The 17,177-nt window shown below is 43.2% G+C and overlaps 13 non-coding genes across 13 annotated transcripts; 7 read left to right on the top strand and 6 right to left on the bottom strand.

Moving 5' to 3' along the window:
* Window positions 1-406: 406 nt before the first annotated feature.
* trnar-acg (transfer RNA arginine (anticodon ACG)) lies at window positions 407-479 on the bottom strand. Its single transcript has one exon. It is a non-coding gene; the product is annotated as a tRNA-Arg (tRNA).
* Window positions 480-4,537: 4,058 nt separating this feature from the next.
* trnak-uuu (transfer RNA lysine (anticodon UUU)) lies at window positions 4,538-4,626 on the bottom strand. The gene is given in 2 exon segments: window positions 4,538-4,573; window positions 4,590-4,626. It is a non-coding gene; the product is annotated as a tRNA-Lys (tRNA).
* A 1,710-nt stretch (window positions 4,627-6,336) lies between these two features.
* trnae-cuc (transfer RNA glutamic acid (anticodon CUC)) lies at window positions 6,337-6,408 on the bottom strand. The gene has a single exon. It is a non-coding gene; the product is annotated as a tRNA-Glu (tRNA).
* Window positions 6,409-6,814: 406 nt separating this feature from the next.
* On the bottom strand, window positions 6,815-6,888 carry trnan-guu (transfer RNA asparagine (anticodon GUU)). The gene has a single exon. It is a non-coding gene; the product is annotated as a tRNA-Asn (tRNA).
* A 1,577-nt stretch (window positions 6,889-8,465) lies between these two features.
* On the bottom strand, window positions 8,466-8,538 carry trnam-cau (transfer RNA methionine (anticodon CAU)). Its single transcript has one exon. It is a non-coding gene; the product is annotated as a tRNA-Met (tRNA).
* A 508-nt stretch (window positions 8,539-9,046) lies between these two features.
* trnar-acg (transfer RNA arginine (anticodon ACG)) lies at window positions 9,047-9,119 on the top strand. The gene has a single exon. It is a non-coding gene; the product is annotated as a tRNA-Arg (tRNA).
* Window positions 9,120-9,435: 316 nt separating this feature from the next.
* Window positions 9,436-9,509, top strand: trnai-aau (transfer RNA isoleucine (anticodon AAU)). The gene has a single exon. It is a non-coding gene; the product is annotated as a tRNA-Ile (tRNA).
* A 1,152-nt stretch (window positions 9,510-10,661) lies between these two features.
* trnas-uga (transfer RNA serine (anticodon UGA)) lies at window positions 10,662-10,743 on the top strand. The gene has a single exon. It is a non-coding gene; the product is annotated as a tRNA-Ser (tRNA).
* A 282-nt stretch (window positions 10,744-11,025) lies between these two features.
* On the top strand, window positions 11,026-11,139 carry LOC128766508 (U5 spliceosomal RNA). The gene has a single exon (XR_008416006.1). It is a non-coding gene; the product is annotated as a U5 spliceosomal RNA (small nuclear RNA).
* Window positions 11,140-11,272: 133 nt separating this feature from the next.
* trnam-cau (transfer RNA methionine (anticodon CAU)) lies at window positions 11,273-11,345 on the bottom strand. The gene has a single exon. It is a non-coding gene; the product is annotated as a tRNA-Met (tRNA).
* A 3,798-nt stretch (window positions 11,346-15,143) lies between these two features.
* On the top strand, window positions 15,144-15,216 carry trnak-uuu (transfer RNA lysine (anticodon UUU)). The gene has a single exon. It is a non-coding gene; the product is annotated as a tRNA-Lys (tRNA).
* Window positions 15,217-15,440: 224 nt separating this feature from the next.
* Window positions 15,441-15,513, top strand: trnam-cau (transfer RNA methionine (anticodon CAU)). Its single transcript has one exon. It is a non-coding gene; the product is annotated as a tRNA-Met (tRNA).
* A 1,204-nt stretch (window positions 15,514-16,717) lies between these two features.
* Window positions 16,718-16,791, top strand: trnan-guu (transfer RNA asparagine (anticodon GUU)). Its single transcript has one exon. It is a non-coding gene; the product is annotated as a tRNA-Asn (tRNA).
* Window positions 16,792-17,177: the final 386 nt, after the last annotated feature.

Below are 17,177 nucleotides of genomic sequence, written 5' to 3'. Positions count from 1 at the left end.
CGGCTCTGGCCAATGCTACGAAATGAGAGACATCTTTTTCTATGTTTTCATTTAATAAGTAGCGATAGTTGGGCACTGGCTCCGCCATTTTCAATCCACCGTCCACAACAACTTCAGAACACGCCCCTTTGGCGACGTGTTCGAACCTTGCAGGTGACAACTAATCACGACCTGAGCAAGCTACCAGCTACTGACGACGCGACGGCGACTAAAAAGTTGGGGTTGCTGCAGCCACAATGCAGAGTACGAACCAATGTTCGGAAACATATTTCTTACACAATCGAAAACGCCATCTCACCACATTTCTCTCACACAAGCGTCGACGAGACAAGTTGCATAGCATGCAGTGCACAAATATTCTTCCCGTGTTTTACTTCCACATCAAGGATGACAGTTAAAAACAGGGCGAGCTAGCCAGGAGTCGAACCTGGAATCTCCTGATCCGTAGTCAGGCGCGTTATCCATTGCGCCACTAGCCCAGTGTTCTTGCTCAATTCCATATGAACTGACTTGAGTGAAAGTTGGGTATCAGATGCCTCACAACATTCCAAAGCAGTTCAACCCCAGTGCCAGAATGAAAAGAAACTTTCTGTGCTTGAATCCTTGAAGCCTTGGGTGAACCACCTCCTGACAATGGTGCCTCCCCTGCCATCTCAGTTTGACTCGCTTAACTCAATATCCTGAGAATATTCCTCGTTTCCAAAGCCACTGTATCGCGTGCCCTACATAAATTAAGCAAAAACCATCTAAAAATAAAAAGCACACCAACTCCCCATCGGGGAATCGAACCCTAGTCTACCGCATGACAGGTGGAGATACTGTCCACTATATTAACAAGGATGCTGCTTAATCTCAGGGCCGTGGGTTTGAGCTCCACGTCAACTATTTAGCCGCCTCATATGGAGATTGTCTACAAAATATTTCTGTCCTGTCTTGTACATTGATGCTGATGATGGATGAGGAGGACTCAACATGCCACCTGCCTCTTGTTCCACCCAACTCACTCATTCACTCATTGTAACACATTCCTCTCCTGAGTCCTCAGAAGTTGGCCTGGTAGCCAGAGTCAACTTTTCAAGATACATTGATGCAAATAAAAATACATTAATGGACAAATGCTAACACTACCTTGACAGGGAGTAAGAGAGAGAGAGACACCCTAGACCAGGGGTCTCAAACCGGTCCGCTAAGAGCCACAGTGGCTGCAGGTTTTTGTTCCAACCAAGAGGACAACTTTTCACCAACCAGGTGTCTCAGGGGTAAAATCACTTGATTGTCAGTCAGGTGCTGTTTTTTTCAGCTGCGCCTGATTGGTTAAACAGTCTGAGCTTGTTTGGTTGGAACAAAAACCTGCACCTCCCCAGCCCTTTGAGGACCGGATTGCCTACCCCTGGTCTCGTGGTTCGTAACCTGCGTTGTGGCCGCAGCAACTTACTGACTGAGCTACCGAAGCATGTGTTGAATCCAATGCACTAGATTGTGATTCGATGCAGAAATGTCTTAAATCCTTGCTGGAGAAACACACACTTTTGTGACGTTTCCAACTCAAGTTTTGACCAAATGGCCTCATTGTTTCCTGCACATAAACATCAGAAATTGAGAAACTGCACTGAGAACAAATCAGAGGAATACAAGAATATAAGACAAACATTATCACAAACTTAAAGCAAAGCAAAAGAAGAGGTTCCAAACCACCGTGGAAGATTGTTCTCATGTGTTGCAGTGATTGCTTTTTTGTTTTATTTCCTTCCCCACCAAAGGTTTTTAAATTGAGTCGTCACAATCCTGTCAGGTTTTTTTTTATTCCGTTTTTTATAATACTTATTTTCAGTGTGTTTTGCAACTTTTGGGTCCAGAACCAATATTAAGTTGATGTTCATATGTACCCATCGCACTGTGATGCTAAATGCCATCAGGAACAGGTCGGTTAACAGCTCTGTTGATTCTTTTTTTCCCTCCATTGAATTATTTCAGCTCCCCCTAAAGATGGACATGGTTGGGTCTAAAAAAATGGATGTAATATAAAAATGTGAAAAATGTACCTGAAGACTCTCTCGACAGAGATTTGAATGGTTCATCTTCCTGTGAAAAGAAGCCAGCAGAATCTTTGTCAGTATAGTGGAAAGCATCTTTGCCCATCACGTGGAAGACTGGGATTCGATTGCCCGAGTTCATTTTCTTTACTTCAGGATGATGAAGACCGTCAGAGGAACACGGTTGTACACAGCTCAATTGTGGCACAGCTCGTCTTCTTCCTGGTAATTTGCTTGTGGCAGAGTTGAGTCAGAAACAGAGCAAAGGTATCAGGTGAAGAAGTTGTAGAAAGTATTGGAGACCATACTTTCTCTCAGTTCTTTCCACCACATCAGGAGGCCTTGGTTGAATGTCTCAGCTGGTGACTACACCACAGCCAACTCTCAGTATCTCTTCAGTGTCACTGCTCACTCTCAGAGATATTGATCAGCTCCATGATGTTATGTTCATGACTAGCTTGGGATGAAGAAAACCACAAGATGAGACAAAATAGCATCTTGTAACAATTCCCCTCTAATTATGATGCCAGTCAAAGCATGAATACTTTTAAACAAAGGCACTTTCATCACGTGACCCAGAACCATGACATGGCGATGGGAACAGAGACAACTGAATTAGAATGAGAGGAGATCGAGTCTTTGTTGTCATTGTACATTAGCGAGTCACTTGCCCAGTGTAGTTTTCCCTGTTGAACATTGTCTATCAACCTCACAGTCGGTTCCCTGTTCAAACAAGCACACGGAGTTAAACCAATCATGAGTCAGGTGAAACACACTGTGCTGCCCCAGAGAATCACTTCAGCAGACGTTTGTAAATAGTTATGCAGCTACCAAACGTCATCTCGCTCTAATACGTGCAATGTTCTGGTTTGATCTGGAAAATCTCCTGCTCTTCCACTCCCTCATAGTCAGAAGGCTGCATTCAAGTACCAAAACAGGATACGATTCAATATCACATGAGTCAGATCTCTGTAGCACTGACGGATTTGGTTAGGTTCAATAAAAGTAGTGAATCTGGTTCATGTCTCTACTGAGTTCTAATACCAACAGCTCAGTTTTCCAAGGCTCCAAATGTCTCCTTGTGTGACCTTGTATGGCCGACTTGTTCATCGCCTTTGTGCTAATGGTTCCTCTCCTGTTAAAAAGTGTGTATGAAGGGCTCATTGGTCTAGGAGTATGATTCTCGCTTCGGGTGCGAGAGGTCTCGGGTTCGAGTCCCGGATGAACCCTCTGTCAGATAATGGTTTTAGAGCTCAGGTTTCTGTGCACCCTCTGCCAGTGCATTGCCCAATACCGCCGAGACTTTGGGGGTAACTTTTCAAATAAATAATATCCTGGAAAATCATGCACAAGATTCTGATGCATCAGTGGCTCATTGGTTAAGAACCATGATTATCATCTCATTGTCACGTCAGTGACAAACACTTAATAACACAATGACAATGTTATGGTACGTTATGTTTCAACATTTAATGTGATTCGACGTCTTAGAATGGTGTTTAACTGAAACTTTGCTGGAAGTGCTGCTAAAAACGCTCCAAATTCTTTCAACTTATTTCCAACTACTTGATGAAGTCAAATAAACTCAAAACTAGCTTGTCAATTCTTATTTCAGCGTTTGCTTCTTTCTTCATTTGAGTGAAAAGATCTTAAAGTCAGAGCGACTAAACAAGATTATTGTTCTTAATTCAAGAGTTCTCATTATTAGCTTTTCTTTCTCAAAATGAGACAAAGCATTCACACTAAACAAACCAAGCAAACAGAATTCACATTGTCAACAATTATTTATTCAATTAAATTGTTGAAAAAGTGCCTTGTGATAGCTGCAGGTAGTGAGCAAACTTCACTGAGACAACAAACATCACAGGTCATAATGTCTAGAATGCAAGTAATGTGTTGTTACATTGTTTAAAAAAACCCTCATAAGACATTATCTTATCTTACAGCAGTGGTAGAAGATTCAGGTTTGTTCAGCTTTAGAGCAAAGGTCATTTAACCAATCTGACTTGAACAGTTACACCGCTACCCATTTACATGAATCACACATTCATTATTACCAGAACGTAGAAATTAAAAATGTACTTACTTTCATCTTGAACACACAGACACTACACTGCAAAAACTCTTGATCTGGCCAAGACTTACAATCTCATATCTAGGCTAAAGTTCTTATTGATCTTGTTTTGAGAATAATATACTATGTAAGACCAAATTGTATAAGATTATTAAGATTGTTTTAAGAATATTTCTACAGTTTTTTTCTTACTTAGTTAATCTCACCTTAGTAAATCTCAAAGTTAGTTATTTTAAGTGTAAATCAAGCCAAATCGTTTACGACTTCAGGCCACCCTGTGTTTTTTAAGACTGTTTCGAACGTGTTTCAACACCAGCAACAAATGTTTAAGAGGATTGTCATGAAGGTGAAAGTGAGTCACAGTATCAGAGCCTGAACCAAGTCCTTTTGCAACCAGTAAAACTGGCCGACTGGGCCAGCGGCAAAGCATCGCCTTAACAGGGACTTGAACCCTGGACCCTCAGATTAAAAGATAAAAAGATTAAAAGTCTGATGCTCTACCGACTGAGCTATCCAGGCTCCTAGGGAGGTGTGATGTGTCGAACCTGATGCAGTGTCTGTGTGTTCCTGTGTCTTAGCCGATGTTTGTGGTGAGCACATGACAAACCTGATATCAGCTTTGATTTGTAACCCGTGGCGACAAACTGCTCATTTTCCTCAACTTCCTTGAACCAGATGATTTTTATCGTTAGTTGTGACTTGTTGGTTTTAGGAGACGACATTACCTCCATGTTAGCAACCGTTCTCTTGATTCCTGCTCAATAGGGGAACTTCTGATGGCATGATGACATTGAACTAGGCAGAGTCTGGAGGAGTGAACACATTCATGATTCTCACTTTCTTGTTCCAGTAAAAACATTCCACCAATAAAACTCTTCCTGGGATCATTTCTCTGGATCTTATAATTTCCCAGGTGTTTTTAAAGAATATTCCCAGCCTTGTCACCACACAATGGACAGTCGGATAAAATATTCCTGAAATATAAAAAGAATGAACCACAAAACTCTTTTGACAGAGATGTGAATGCTAAACACTGCTGACAGGATCCTTGTTAGTATAGTGGACAGTATCTCCGCCTGTCACGCGGAAGACCGGGGTTCTTTTCAGGATGGTTTGCTTCATATCCATATGCAAGTAACATCCAACTCACAACCTGCTTGACTTACGTCCACCCGTACTTACGAGCGATGGCAGCAGATGCTTATTTGTTTTTAATTCAATGTCTGGCACCGCAGCAGGCCACACAACCAGGCTGGTGACCGTCACTGTTATAAAATGATTATGTTTTTACTAGTTACTTTGAAAGTAATGAGTAACTTAAGTAACAAAGTTGCTTTTCAATGAGGTGAATAACTAACTGTAACGAAGTTACTGATTTAAAGTAACTTGCCCAACACTGGTTACCAGTGCTCTACTGGGGAGGCGGGGTCCTTAGACGCTGCAGCAACGATGAAGGAGACACATGTGATACAGGTGATCCGAACTTCTGACTAGTTGCCATCCATCGTCTGTTCAACATGTTTGCATCTCCCTCGTAGATGAACATTGGACTATAGACTGCATTTAAAAGGAAGAGATCTTCAGATGGTCGCGGAGGACAAGTTCAGGTCAGATTGAGCACCAATGCTTGATACTCTCCTCACAAACACAAGAGCTCCTCAGAACTAATGTTATTTAGCTGGCCAGCACAAGATACAGACATTCATACATATATCTGCATTGATTTCTTTCCAAGACAAACCAAACTTTTTAAATATCAGGACAATTTGTTTGAGGTTTAAAAGCTTCCATGGAGAAAACATATTTCTGTCCTTTCTTTGGCGCAGCACTTTATGTTATTGGAAAAAGAACATTTTTCTTGTTTGTTTTTGATGCTCATAAATATTGTATGTGATTGTATGATGTGTGTGATGGATGTCTTTCGATTTCAGAAGTTTCATAAATCTGAAATAGACAGCACACTGTGATCAGACCCGAACTAAAGATCTTCTCACTGGTTAGACTGACACCAGCTGTCTGAGGCAGTGGTTGTTAGTCGACGTGTTTATTTAGACTGACACAGGTTCGACAACAAAGGTATCAAATGAATATGTTAGAGTTCTCATTTAGCGTGTGAGACGTCGTGGGATTTATGCCTGCATTCTCTCGAGTTAAGGGAGGTTTGGAAGAGGTGAGTAATCACAACAATCTGTCATTAAACAACATCAACAGACCGCAACGATCGTCGCTTTCCCATACCGGGAGTCGAACCCGGGCCGCCTGGGTGAGAACCAGGAATCCTGACCGCTAGACCATATGGGACACATTCAGCAGTTCAGATGAGATTTCAACTGTCAAAGATATCTGTAAAACCACTCAAATAGCACAAGTAGCACCATGCACACACAGCTTCAGGTATGATGAACCATGTCTATGATCATGGAACAAGGGACTGTCTGTGTGGATATTATATTTATAATAATAATCATAATGACAGAAGATGATCCCTGGTTCACATGTGTTCATGGAACGATGGTTAAGAGTTGGAGTCTCCATCATGACACCTGATTGGTTAAACTGTCTGTGCTCAGTTGGAAGAAAAACCTGCAGCCCTTTCTGAGACAGTTTGGTGACGCCTGTTTTGTCACGAAGGGCTGTTTTTGATCAACATCACGTCTGTCAGAGTGAGGACATGAATGAAGTTTTTACTGCAAGATAAAGCAGGTCACATCCCTGGGTGGGCTCGAACCACCAACCTTTCGGTTAACAGCCGAACGCGCTAAACTATTGGGCCACAGAGACATGCTGCAGCACAAGAAAATGTGGATCTGTGAACAAACGTGTTCAGTTTTCAAGGTTTGAAGATTGTGCAGAAGGATTGTGTGACTGAAGTCAGTGATAGCAATGTGTCTTTCTGCAAAGAGAGAGTGTGAAAGAAAGATGGTAGCAGTGCTTTAGGGAATAAATGAATAAAGAGAATGAGAGCAAAAGGTTCCACCATTTCATCTTTGCATCGACCAACACTGTCTTCCACTTCTTTGTCCCAAACCTCATTGTACCGATCACATGGACATTGTGTTGTCACATGGCTCGCATCACTTAGTAGTGTCCCAGCTTGTGTCCCAAAACAGTTGTACATCAATGAATCGCTCTGATGCTGAAATCTTGCCTCAGTGTTTTGCATTCAAATCTCTCATTCAAAGCACGTATTACACATGTCAAGTCAAAGTGGCAGCACAAGGTCAGAAGCTCCAAGCTAATAGTCAACGCTGCTTGTCCTGGGCAAGAACTAGGAATACGACGACCTATGGGACAGGAGTCCACCCAAAGGGGTTTATGGCTTGATCAGGATCATGGTGACTGATGGATCGGAGCGTCCCGATGTGGTTCCCATACCAGGGGCCAAACAACGACACCATATGGGACGTACCTGGAATAAATGAGGTAGTTTAGGAAGAGGGTGATCACATCATTAACTGTAGCTAGGATTTGGAAGTGTAAAGCTGTCACAAAACAGGAGTGAAGTTTGTGGTCGTGCAACGCAGCTATCACAACATTTAGCTGCTAAAACACAGCATTGTCACCATGAAATCAACAATTATATGATGTTGAAACAACAGAAACGTTGCTTCTGTTGTTCAGCCTTTGAACAAACCAGCACTTCAAGACAATCCTCTGAACCATCGATCCAATAACATCTGAGAACTGGTGACCGTTTTCTGACGTCAGTGACCTGTTTTACACACATATAAGCGACACAAAAGACCATAAAAGAGACTTTTCTCGTGTTCTGCAGTCGTCCGTCCTACATCGTGCTGGTCTTGGTTGCAAACATCATCCACAACTGTCCTGATGTCTGGGAAGAGGGAAAGATGGACACACATCGCTCCGTGGAAACATACCAGAAATAAAGGTCGTGTCTTATATGAATACATCTAATAAATAATAATAAAATGTGGTCATGTCGTTGAACTCCAAAATATATATTCACTTTGATAAGCCTTGTGTGTTTTACTTTACCCAGTTGTTTCACCAAGATACAATCAGTGAGTCAGAGCTCAGCTCCGACCATATCTGAACCTGAACCAAGCACAAGCTCTGCCACCAGCTCTGTGTCAGCGTTCACGCCTGGTGCTTCCTCACAGCCCGCTGCATGGGCTTCTCCATCCTCACCCATAACAACAGGTGGGATATGGTCAGAGTTTGACAACCAAATTCTGGCATCTATACTGCATCGCACAAGTGGCACTGATGCGCTCATTGAAATGCAGCGTGACTCACAGGAAAGGGCAAGTGAAAAACATACAATAAACAAAGGTCGTGCTAGGAGTCATGTTGCAAAGCTTGTCCCCCAAAACAGTTGTACCCTAAAAAGACAGTGCCCCGTGTGAGGCTCGAACTCACGACCTTCAGATTATGAGACTGACGCGCTGCCTACTGCGCCAACAAGGCTTGTGCAGTCAATGAAAAGCAGCGTGACTCAGAGGAAAGATCAAGTGCATGGAATGGAGACCCACTTCTTTGGTAGAAAATGCATGAAGCAACATTCCCATCCATGAGGAGGATTGCAAAGAGACATCTCAGAGTAATTGCAACTCAGGACCTGCAGTGTAAAGGCTGGACAATGAGTAAGTTCAAGAAGAAGTGTGATGAAAGGAAAAAATGTAAACACGTTACTCTTTCTAAATCTGAACCTTAAATATACAGTGAACAATGCCTGAAAAGGACGAAGGGATTATTCAGGGAATTATTCCTGAAGGTCTTTGTGGGCAAAGAGTAAATGGTGCCAACTATAGTTTACAGTATATTTGCACTTTTGACTGGAGTTGTTTAAACCATGTGACTGTGTGGTTGTCTTGAATTCATTCTGGCACTGGGGTTGAACTGCTTTGGAATGTTGTGAGGCATCTGATACCCAACTTTCACTCAAGTCAGTTCACATGGAATTGAACAAAACATAGGGCTAGTGGCGCAATGGATAACGCGCCTGACTACGGATCAGGAGATTCCAGGTTCGACTCCTGGCTAGCTCGGGCTAATCTTTCATTCATGATGCAAGAGTAAAACATGAGAACAGTATTTCTGCAGTGCATGCCACCTAACTTTTCTGGTCAACACTAATGTGAGAGAAATGTGGTGAGGTGGCTTCTTCTATTGTGTAAGAAACATGGGTCCTGACTGCTAATGCATGCTACTTGTCAGAGACTGATGTTTTAACTTTAGCTTCTATGTAGAAACTGTGAGTACAATCCCTGATCAGCCCTAATTCCACTGCCACATCTGACGATCTCCTTCATCATTCATTATCTTCATTATCTCCAGAACAGCAACACAATAACTCCTGCAACTGGCTGGTTAGCTCAGATGGTTAGAGCGTGGTGCTAATAACGCCAAGGCCATGGGTTCGATCCCCATACTGGCCAATGATATTATGTTAACTGTGACTATATATGTATTTAACAGTTAACATGAGAGAAGTTTCACAGTTGTATCTATATATATCAAAAAAATGCAGTGTTTACCCTCAAATCCTACGCTCCATAAATGAACAACGGTGCCAAAACACCCTATCAGGTCAGGGTAGTGTTCAATGTCATGATGTTGAGGCCGGAGTTTGAAATGTTTCGGTGATCCTGTATCTTCCTGTGCAAATCCTGAATTGATTCTTCCGTGAATACCGGGCACAGTACTATTTCAACCACCTCCTTCAAGTCCATCAGCACAGTCCATGCTCCGTGTCCTTCAGGTACCATATGAAAGGGAGCAATCTCAGCAATGTGGCATTTTCATGGCCATTGCCACTAATTGTGTTCCTTGCTGCAAATGTCTTGGGCAGGCAGACATCACAACGTTTAGAAAATGAAGCTCAAGTATTCCAACCCACATTCATAACACTCACACTGCTATATTTTGACCGATGCATCAATTTATGTACGGAGTGGAACTGAGTAGATACATATCTTGAGCTGACATGGACTTAAAGAAATAGAGAAGCTGAGGAGCCGAACTGAGTCGGCCAAAAACCTCATCTCACTGCATGTTTGTTCATCCACTATTGTCGATTTCTCTTTGTCAAAGTGAATGTACCTTGACAGGAATCTCTGCAATGGTGTTCTTGTGTAAACTGTAGCTTCCTTTCAAGCAGTTGACCTGGGTTCAATTCTCAGGCTTTGCCAATTGTTTTTGCCATCTAACCGTGGATGGCAGAATATTTGTGCCTCAACTGTCAACACCACAAAAGTCCCATTAAGGCTGGACGCGGACGACCAACAGACAGGTCTCAATGGGATAAAAATCAATCTCTGCCTGGCGTTGTTGGTAGGACTCGAAGCTACGGGGGAAATCCCCAATGGATTTCAGTTCCATGGCCTTCATCACTCGTGCCTTCAGTGGATTTGTGAAAGGTCAGAAGAAACCAGTTCTTTGAATCACGACTGAATGGAATGGGCTACATGCAGTGGCTGGGAATCGAACCCAGGTCAAGTGCTTGAAAAGCAGCCATCATCATTGTTGTTTGAAAGATGAGGAAGAGATGATGTGATGAACTGATTCTAATGAAGTGTCTGGGGAACAGTGTTGTTGTGGCCGAGTGGTTAAGGCGATGGACTTGAAATCCATTGGGGTTTCCCCGCGTAGGTTCGAATCCTACCAGCAACGTTAATGTAGACTTTCTTGCCTTGTGACCTGTGTGTCGTAGTCAGCGTCCAGACTTACTTGATGTTTGAAGGCCAAATATCTTGAATGTTGTGGACAAGCTGCTCATAGAGTTTACGTTGCAGCTCTTTATCTTGTATAGTACTTTTCGACAGATTCCCCTTCACTTCCCCACTTTATCTTCATTCATCATGTTGTGAGACACGCACGATGCAGAGGGCGCCACCATGAGTTAAAGGTTGATGTGGAAGAATACAGCTCCTTCTCTGGTTCAGTGTCAGTAGTTCACTCATGTTTCTCTTCAGATCGTATAAATCTTTCGCCTTTTACTAAAGATTTCCGTGGAGAGGAACAACATGAGTTTTTACAAATTTTTTGATGCCCTGCTCTTGTAGGGCTTCTTATTGTGTTCAATGTAACCTGTCTGGTTAACAACTTTGGATCACAAGTGCAGAGTTGTTATTCCCAAGATCTGTATCTATGAAGCAGCAGAGTGTCTTGTCTCACTTCAAGTTGTACTCCAAAAAGACAGTGCCCCGTGTGAGGCTCGAACTCACGACCTTCAGATTATGAGACTGACGCGGTGCCTACTGCGCCAACGAGGCTTGTGCAGTCAATGAAAAGCAGTGTGACTCAGAGGAAAGGCCAAGTGCATGGAATGGAGACCCACTTCTTTGGTAGAAAATACACGAAGCAACATTCCCATCCATGAGCGGTCTGCATGAGGACAGCGAAGAGGCAAGACGCTGATTTTGCCCAAGTTACTTAAGATCACCAGACTATTCACTGATCATTTCTGACGTCGGGATCTGAACTTCACTGATTAAAACCTTCTCGATCGCCAGTCATCTCTCTCGCTGTGTTCAACCTGTTGCGAGAGCAGCGTGGATCAATCCGCGGCGCTCCCGTCCCCAAGCGTAATTTTCCTGCAGCTCCCGGCTGCACACCTCAGTGTTCTGGGAGTTTGAGAAGTTGTTTTTGAAGGATATTGTCCGCCCAGACAGCGATCAGACCCTTTACTGGCCGGTTTAGATCATGAACTGTGCTGTCGCATCGCTGATGACGCATTCACGTGAACAAAGCCTCTTCCGGTGTAGGTACCAAATGTGTCTGTCACTGCCTGATGTGGTCCGCCTGCCTGATGCGGTCCGCCGGAAGTTCCAGGACTGGAACCGGATGTTGAAACACGCATGCGCAAGGTCTAGGAATTGTGTTTATTGGTTATATCGCATCAATTTGTGTGTTTTTTGAATAGCTGTCAAAATAGTCTATATTTAACAGTAAAATCTGGAAATTATTATATATATTATAAGTTTTTACGCGCATGTGCAAGTACGATCTGTTCTTTCTGCCTGATGTGGTCCGCCGGAAATGATGGTGCTGGAGCAGAAAGTTACAGACGAACTGGTTTACAGTCCACAAGCGTTACTTTGGTTTTCTTTGTCACAGCCAAACTGCACAGACCTAATCCTAACCCTTAATCTAGACTGTAGAAGTTAAAATTTGAAAAAGTTCAAGGAAAACTTGTATAGCTATGGACGCATGCGCTGACCAGTAAACGTCAGTTGCTAAAACATGCGCAATTTCCGGTTCCAGTCCCGGAATTTCTGGTGGACCGCATCAGACAGTGACAGCGTCCGCTTACCAAATGTGTCCTACCTGCCACGGAGTGGCATGACATAACATCCGCCATATACCATATCTGTTTTTTAATGTTTTAATGAGCCAGAGGTAATTGAAATAAAGGATTTCAAGGCAATTTCTACCTCATGCTTAGCATTTATTTCCACAAAATGCGATGTTTGTCATCGAATCGTTTGCAAAGTTTATGTCCATTCTTCTCCGCAGCTGCGTAATAAGGCATCGTGATTGGCTGACATGTGCGGAGCTTTGTTTTTCTTTGATATCGCTCAAGAAATCACAATAGTCTCCACATTAGGCACTTTAACACGTCCAGATACATTCATTTACCAGGGAAAATATGCATCTATGAAGGAGTTTTCACCCCTGCCAAATGGGTCCTACCACTTCCGCATTAGCCGAAAGACGCGTCGTGATTGGCTGACACGTACGGGTTATTGTTTTTACGACTAAACGACTAAAAATACCTTCAGATGCACATAATTATCTGCTGTGAGGTCTATTTTGATTTTTGTGCAACATAAAATAAAAACAATGCTCCGGCGAGGCAGAGGTGTGAAGAATCTCAACGGGGGGCGACTCAGACTCAGGCTCTCGAGACAGAACACTGCAGTGTGAAAGTGCCCTCAGATTTGGAGTTGGCCACACCAAGACCTTCGAGCAGGCGTACGGAAACATGAGCGTTTTCACAGCCTGTGATTGGATAGTGAGAGAGTGTACGAGCCAGAGCTAGCAACCTGCACCTGTCGCGAGCTGCACAAGCAAATCTTTTGTGTGTGTTCATTTAATAGCGGCTCTGTCAACCCACAATGGCTGAAGGAGGAGAAGAAATAGATTTTCTTGCAGATTTACCGTCAAATCCATTTTCAAGACGGAACTTTCAAGTAAAGTCGGACATCATTAAGAAAGGTCTGGCAACTCCGAAGCTAACAAGCCTGTCACAACCGGGAAAAGGACTTGTCCGCCACTTTCAGTCCCCTAACTACGAGCGGTACCCCTGGCTCACCAGCTCTGAGGAACACTGCAAATTGTATTGCTGGGAGTGCTTGTTATTTGCCACAGATCGACATGGTGTTTGGAGCAACACTGGACACCAAAGCTCTGCTGGACACTTAAACACAACAGTGCTCACCAAAACTTTTGGGGAAACCACATTACTTACTAACTTACTCCTTGACTGAAGGCCAAGGTGAAAAATTCACGGCCCGCCACTGGTAAATGGTGGTGGTAAATGACAACTATAAAAGCCAACTATAGTTTACAGTATATGTGAACTTTGGACTGGAGTTGTTTAAAGCATGTGTCTCTGAATCAGTTGCTGTATGGTTGTCTTGACCCAGCATGACTTTTTAAAGTTTTATAATGTTATTTGATGTGCATTTGTTCTCAGTCAGACCACATGCCATGCTCAGTCGGTAGAGCATGAGACTCTTAATCTCAGGGTCATGGGTTCGAACCCCACGTTGGGTGCAACTTCTCAGCCTGCTCAAATCGAGCTTGTCCACTCCCTTGTCCCCACACAATCAACAGTAAAAGTACAATATTCCTCTCACCTTGCACATAGATTCAGCAGCATAATCTGGGTCCGTCTCTCTTGCCGCTGCTTCCACCTCTCGCTGGATCCTGACTCTCCACACTGGCTGCATGACGGAGTTCCATCTCTGATGTTGAATGATAGATGCTTCTAGAAGTTGCCTTTGCAAGTATGAGCTCGACAGTGTTGTGTATATTACTTTCTGTGATTACATTTTTCACTGTTTCGTCACGGTCTTTCCTCATAAACAAACGTGGGATGGGGGGAGGCACCGGAGACCCAGCTTTACGACAGCCTGCAGTTACACTCATTCACCTGTGGCGCCGCAAAAAGCAAATATTCCAGGACTGCAAACAGCTGCTTTAACTAAAGTGTGTATGAAACATGAAGCTTCTTTCATTTACTTTTGGCACATTATCGAGTTGGACTGGTCACAACAGTGTCTGTTTCTCCTGCAAGGATTCAAGGCCTTTCTTTCTCAATTCCATCTTGCTGACTGAAACGGATCCAAATTACAGGCACAATTGATGAAACTCCAGCTTCCTTGTGTTGAAGGAGCACAGCAGACGAATGCCTTTTAATCTCAGGGTCCAGGGTTCAATTCCTGATTCAAGCGATGCTTCTATGGGAAATGCAGAGCAGAGACAATCGAGCTATGAGTAGTGCGCCTCTGTGAGGAGGAGTGGCGCTGTGAGCTCTTCAGTCCCTCAGGTTCCTATGACAGTAGAAGAAGAGCGATTGAAGCTGACAGGTAGAGAGGAGCTGTTTCAGACGGTTTTATTGAACTCTGTCGACAGCGATCGTGCTGACTAGTTTAACTCGTTTAACTTCAGAGATGACCGATGACATCATCATCAACCCGCTTCCTTCGGCAGGTTTTGGGAATAAACTCACAAGTTTCTAAATAAATTTTAATACTCTGGAGGTTGTGTTGTCAATGTATTACAAGAATGACAGATGTCGAGTGGCAAAAACAAAGAGTTTCACTTCTGATCACACGAGTGAGCACGGACTCACTTTAGCAACCATGCTAATGGTTGCTAACATGGAGGTAATGTCGTCTCCTAAAACCAACAAATCACGTCTTCTAATCTCCTTGAAACGAGCAGTTTGTCGCCGCAAGTTACAAAACACAGCTGATATCAGGTTTGTCATGTGCTCACCACAAACATCGGCTAAGACACAGGAACACACTGCATCAGGTTACACACATCACACCTCGCTCGGAGCCTGGATAGCTCAGTCCGTAGAGCATCAGACTTTTAATCTGAGGGTCCAGGGTTCAAGTCCCTGTTCAGGCGATGCTTTGTGTCTGGCCAAGTTGGCTGTTTGACTGGTTCTGTGTTGTTGCAGGTTGCAAAAGGGCTTGGTTCAGGATCTGATACAGTGGAGCCTGAGGTCTGACTGAGTGAAATAAAACACACGAGGCTTATCAAAGTGAATATATACTTTGGAGTTCCAATGACAGTACCACATTTTATTATTTATTAAATGTATTTATATAAGACAGATGAGGGAAACACAAGCCTCGTTGGCGCAGTAGGCAGCGCGTCAGTCTCATAATCTGAAGGTCGTGAGTTCGAGCCTCACATGGGGCACTGTCTTTTTGAAAAGTGGTATGGATTTCCATTTATTTAAGTTTTGGAGGACAAGCTTTGCAACATGACTCCAACCACGACCTTTATTTATGGTATGTTTCCACGGAGCGATATGTGTCCATTTTGCCCTCTTCCCAGACATCAGGACAGTTGTGGATGATGTTTGCGACCGAGACCATCACAATGTAGCATGGACGACTGCAGAACACGAGAGAAGTCTCTTTTGTTTCTGATCACTTATATGTGTGCAAAACCGGTCACTGATGACAGAAGACGGTCTCCAGTTCTCAGATGTTATTGGATCGATGGTTCAGAGGATTGTCTTGAAGTGCTGGTTTGTTCAAAGGCTGAACAACAGAAGCCACGTTTCTGTCGTTTCAACATCATATAATTGTTGATTTTATGGTGACGATGCTGTGTTTTAGCAGCTAAATGTTGTGATAGCTGCCTTGCACGACTTCAAACTTCACTCCTGTTTTGTGACAGCTTTACACTTCCAAATCCTAGCTACAGTTAATGATGTGATCACCCTCTTCCTGAACTGCCTCATTTATTCCAGGTACGTCCCATATGGTGTCGTTGTTTGGCCCCTGGTATGGGAACCACATCGGGACGCTCCGATCCATCAGTCACCATGATCCTGATCAAGCCATAAACCCCTTTGGGTGGACTCCTGTCCCATAGGTCGTCGTATTCCTTGTTCTTGCCCAGGACAACCAGCGTTGACTATTAGCTTGGAGCTTCTGACCTTGTGCTGGCACTTTGACTGAACATGTGTAATACGTGCTTTTGACAGAGATTTGAATGCAAAACACTGAGACAAGATTTCAGCATCAGAGCGATTCACTGTCACCATTGGTATTTATGTACAACTGTTTTGGGACACAAGCTTTGCAACACTACTAAGTGATCCGAGCCATGTGACAACACAATGTCCATGTGATCGGTACAATGAGGTTTGGGACAAAGAAGTGGAAGACAGTGTTGGTTGATGCAAAGATGAAATGGTGGAACCTTTTGCTCTCATTCTCTTTATTCATTTATTCCCTAAAGCACTGCTACCATCTTTCTTTCACACTCTCTCTTTGCTGAAAAACACATAGCTATCACTGACTTCCATCACACAATCCTTCTGCACAATCTCCAAACCTTGAAAACTGAAAAACGTTTGTTCACAGATCCACATTTTCTTGTGCTGCAGCATGTCTCTGTGGCGCAATAGGTTAGCGTGTTCGGCTGTTAACCGAAAGGTTGGTGGTTGGAGCCCACCAAGGGACGTGACTTCATGTTTCATGTACTCACTCTAACAGAGGTGATGTTGATCTCCAAAAAAACAGCCCTTCATGACAATCCTCTTAAGCATTTGTTACTGGTCTTGAAACAAGTTCGAAACAGTCTTAAAAAACACAGGGTGGCCTGAAGTAGTAAATGATTTGGCTTAATAACTAACTTTGAGATTTACTAAGGTGAGTTTAACTAAGTAAGAATAGAAGAGTAGAAATACTCTTAAAACAATCTTAATAATTTTATACAATTTGGCCTTAGATAGTATATTATTCTCAGAACAAGATCAATAAGAACTTTAGCCTAGATATGAGATTGTAAGTCTTGGCCAGATCAAGAGTTTTTGCAGTGTAGTGTCTGTGTGTTCAAGATGAAAGTAA

This window comes from Synchiropus splendidus, chromosome 10 (genome assembly GCF_027744825.2).
Source record: "Synchiropus splendidus isolate RoL2022-P1 chromosome 10, RoL_Sspl_1.0, whole genome shotgun sequence".
In the NCBI taxonomy this organism is placed as follows: domain Eukaryota; kingdom Metazoa; phylum Chordata; class Actinopteri; order Syngnathiformes; family Callionymidae; genus Synchiropus; species Synchiropus splendidus.
Note: the sequence above shows the minus strand (reverse complement) of the source record. Positions and strands in the feature narration are given on the sequence as shown.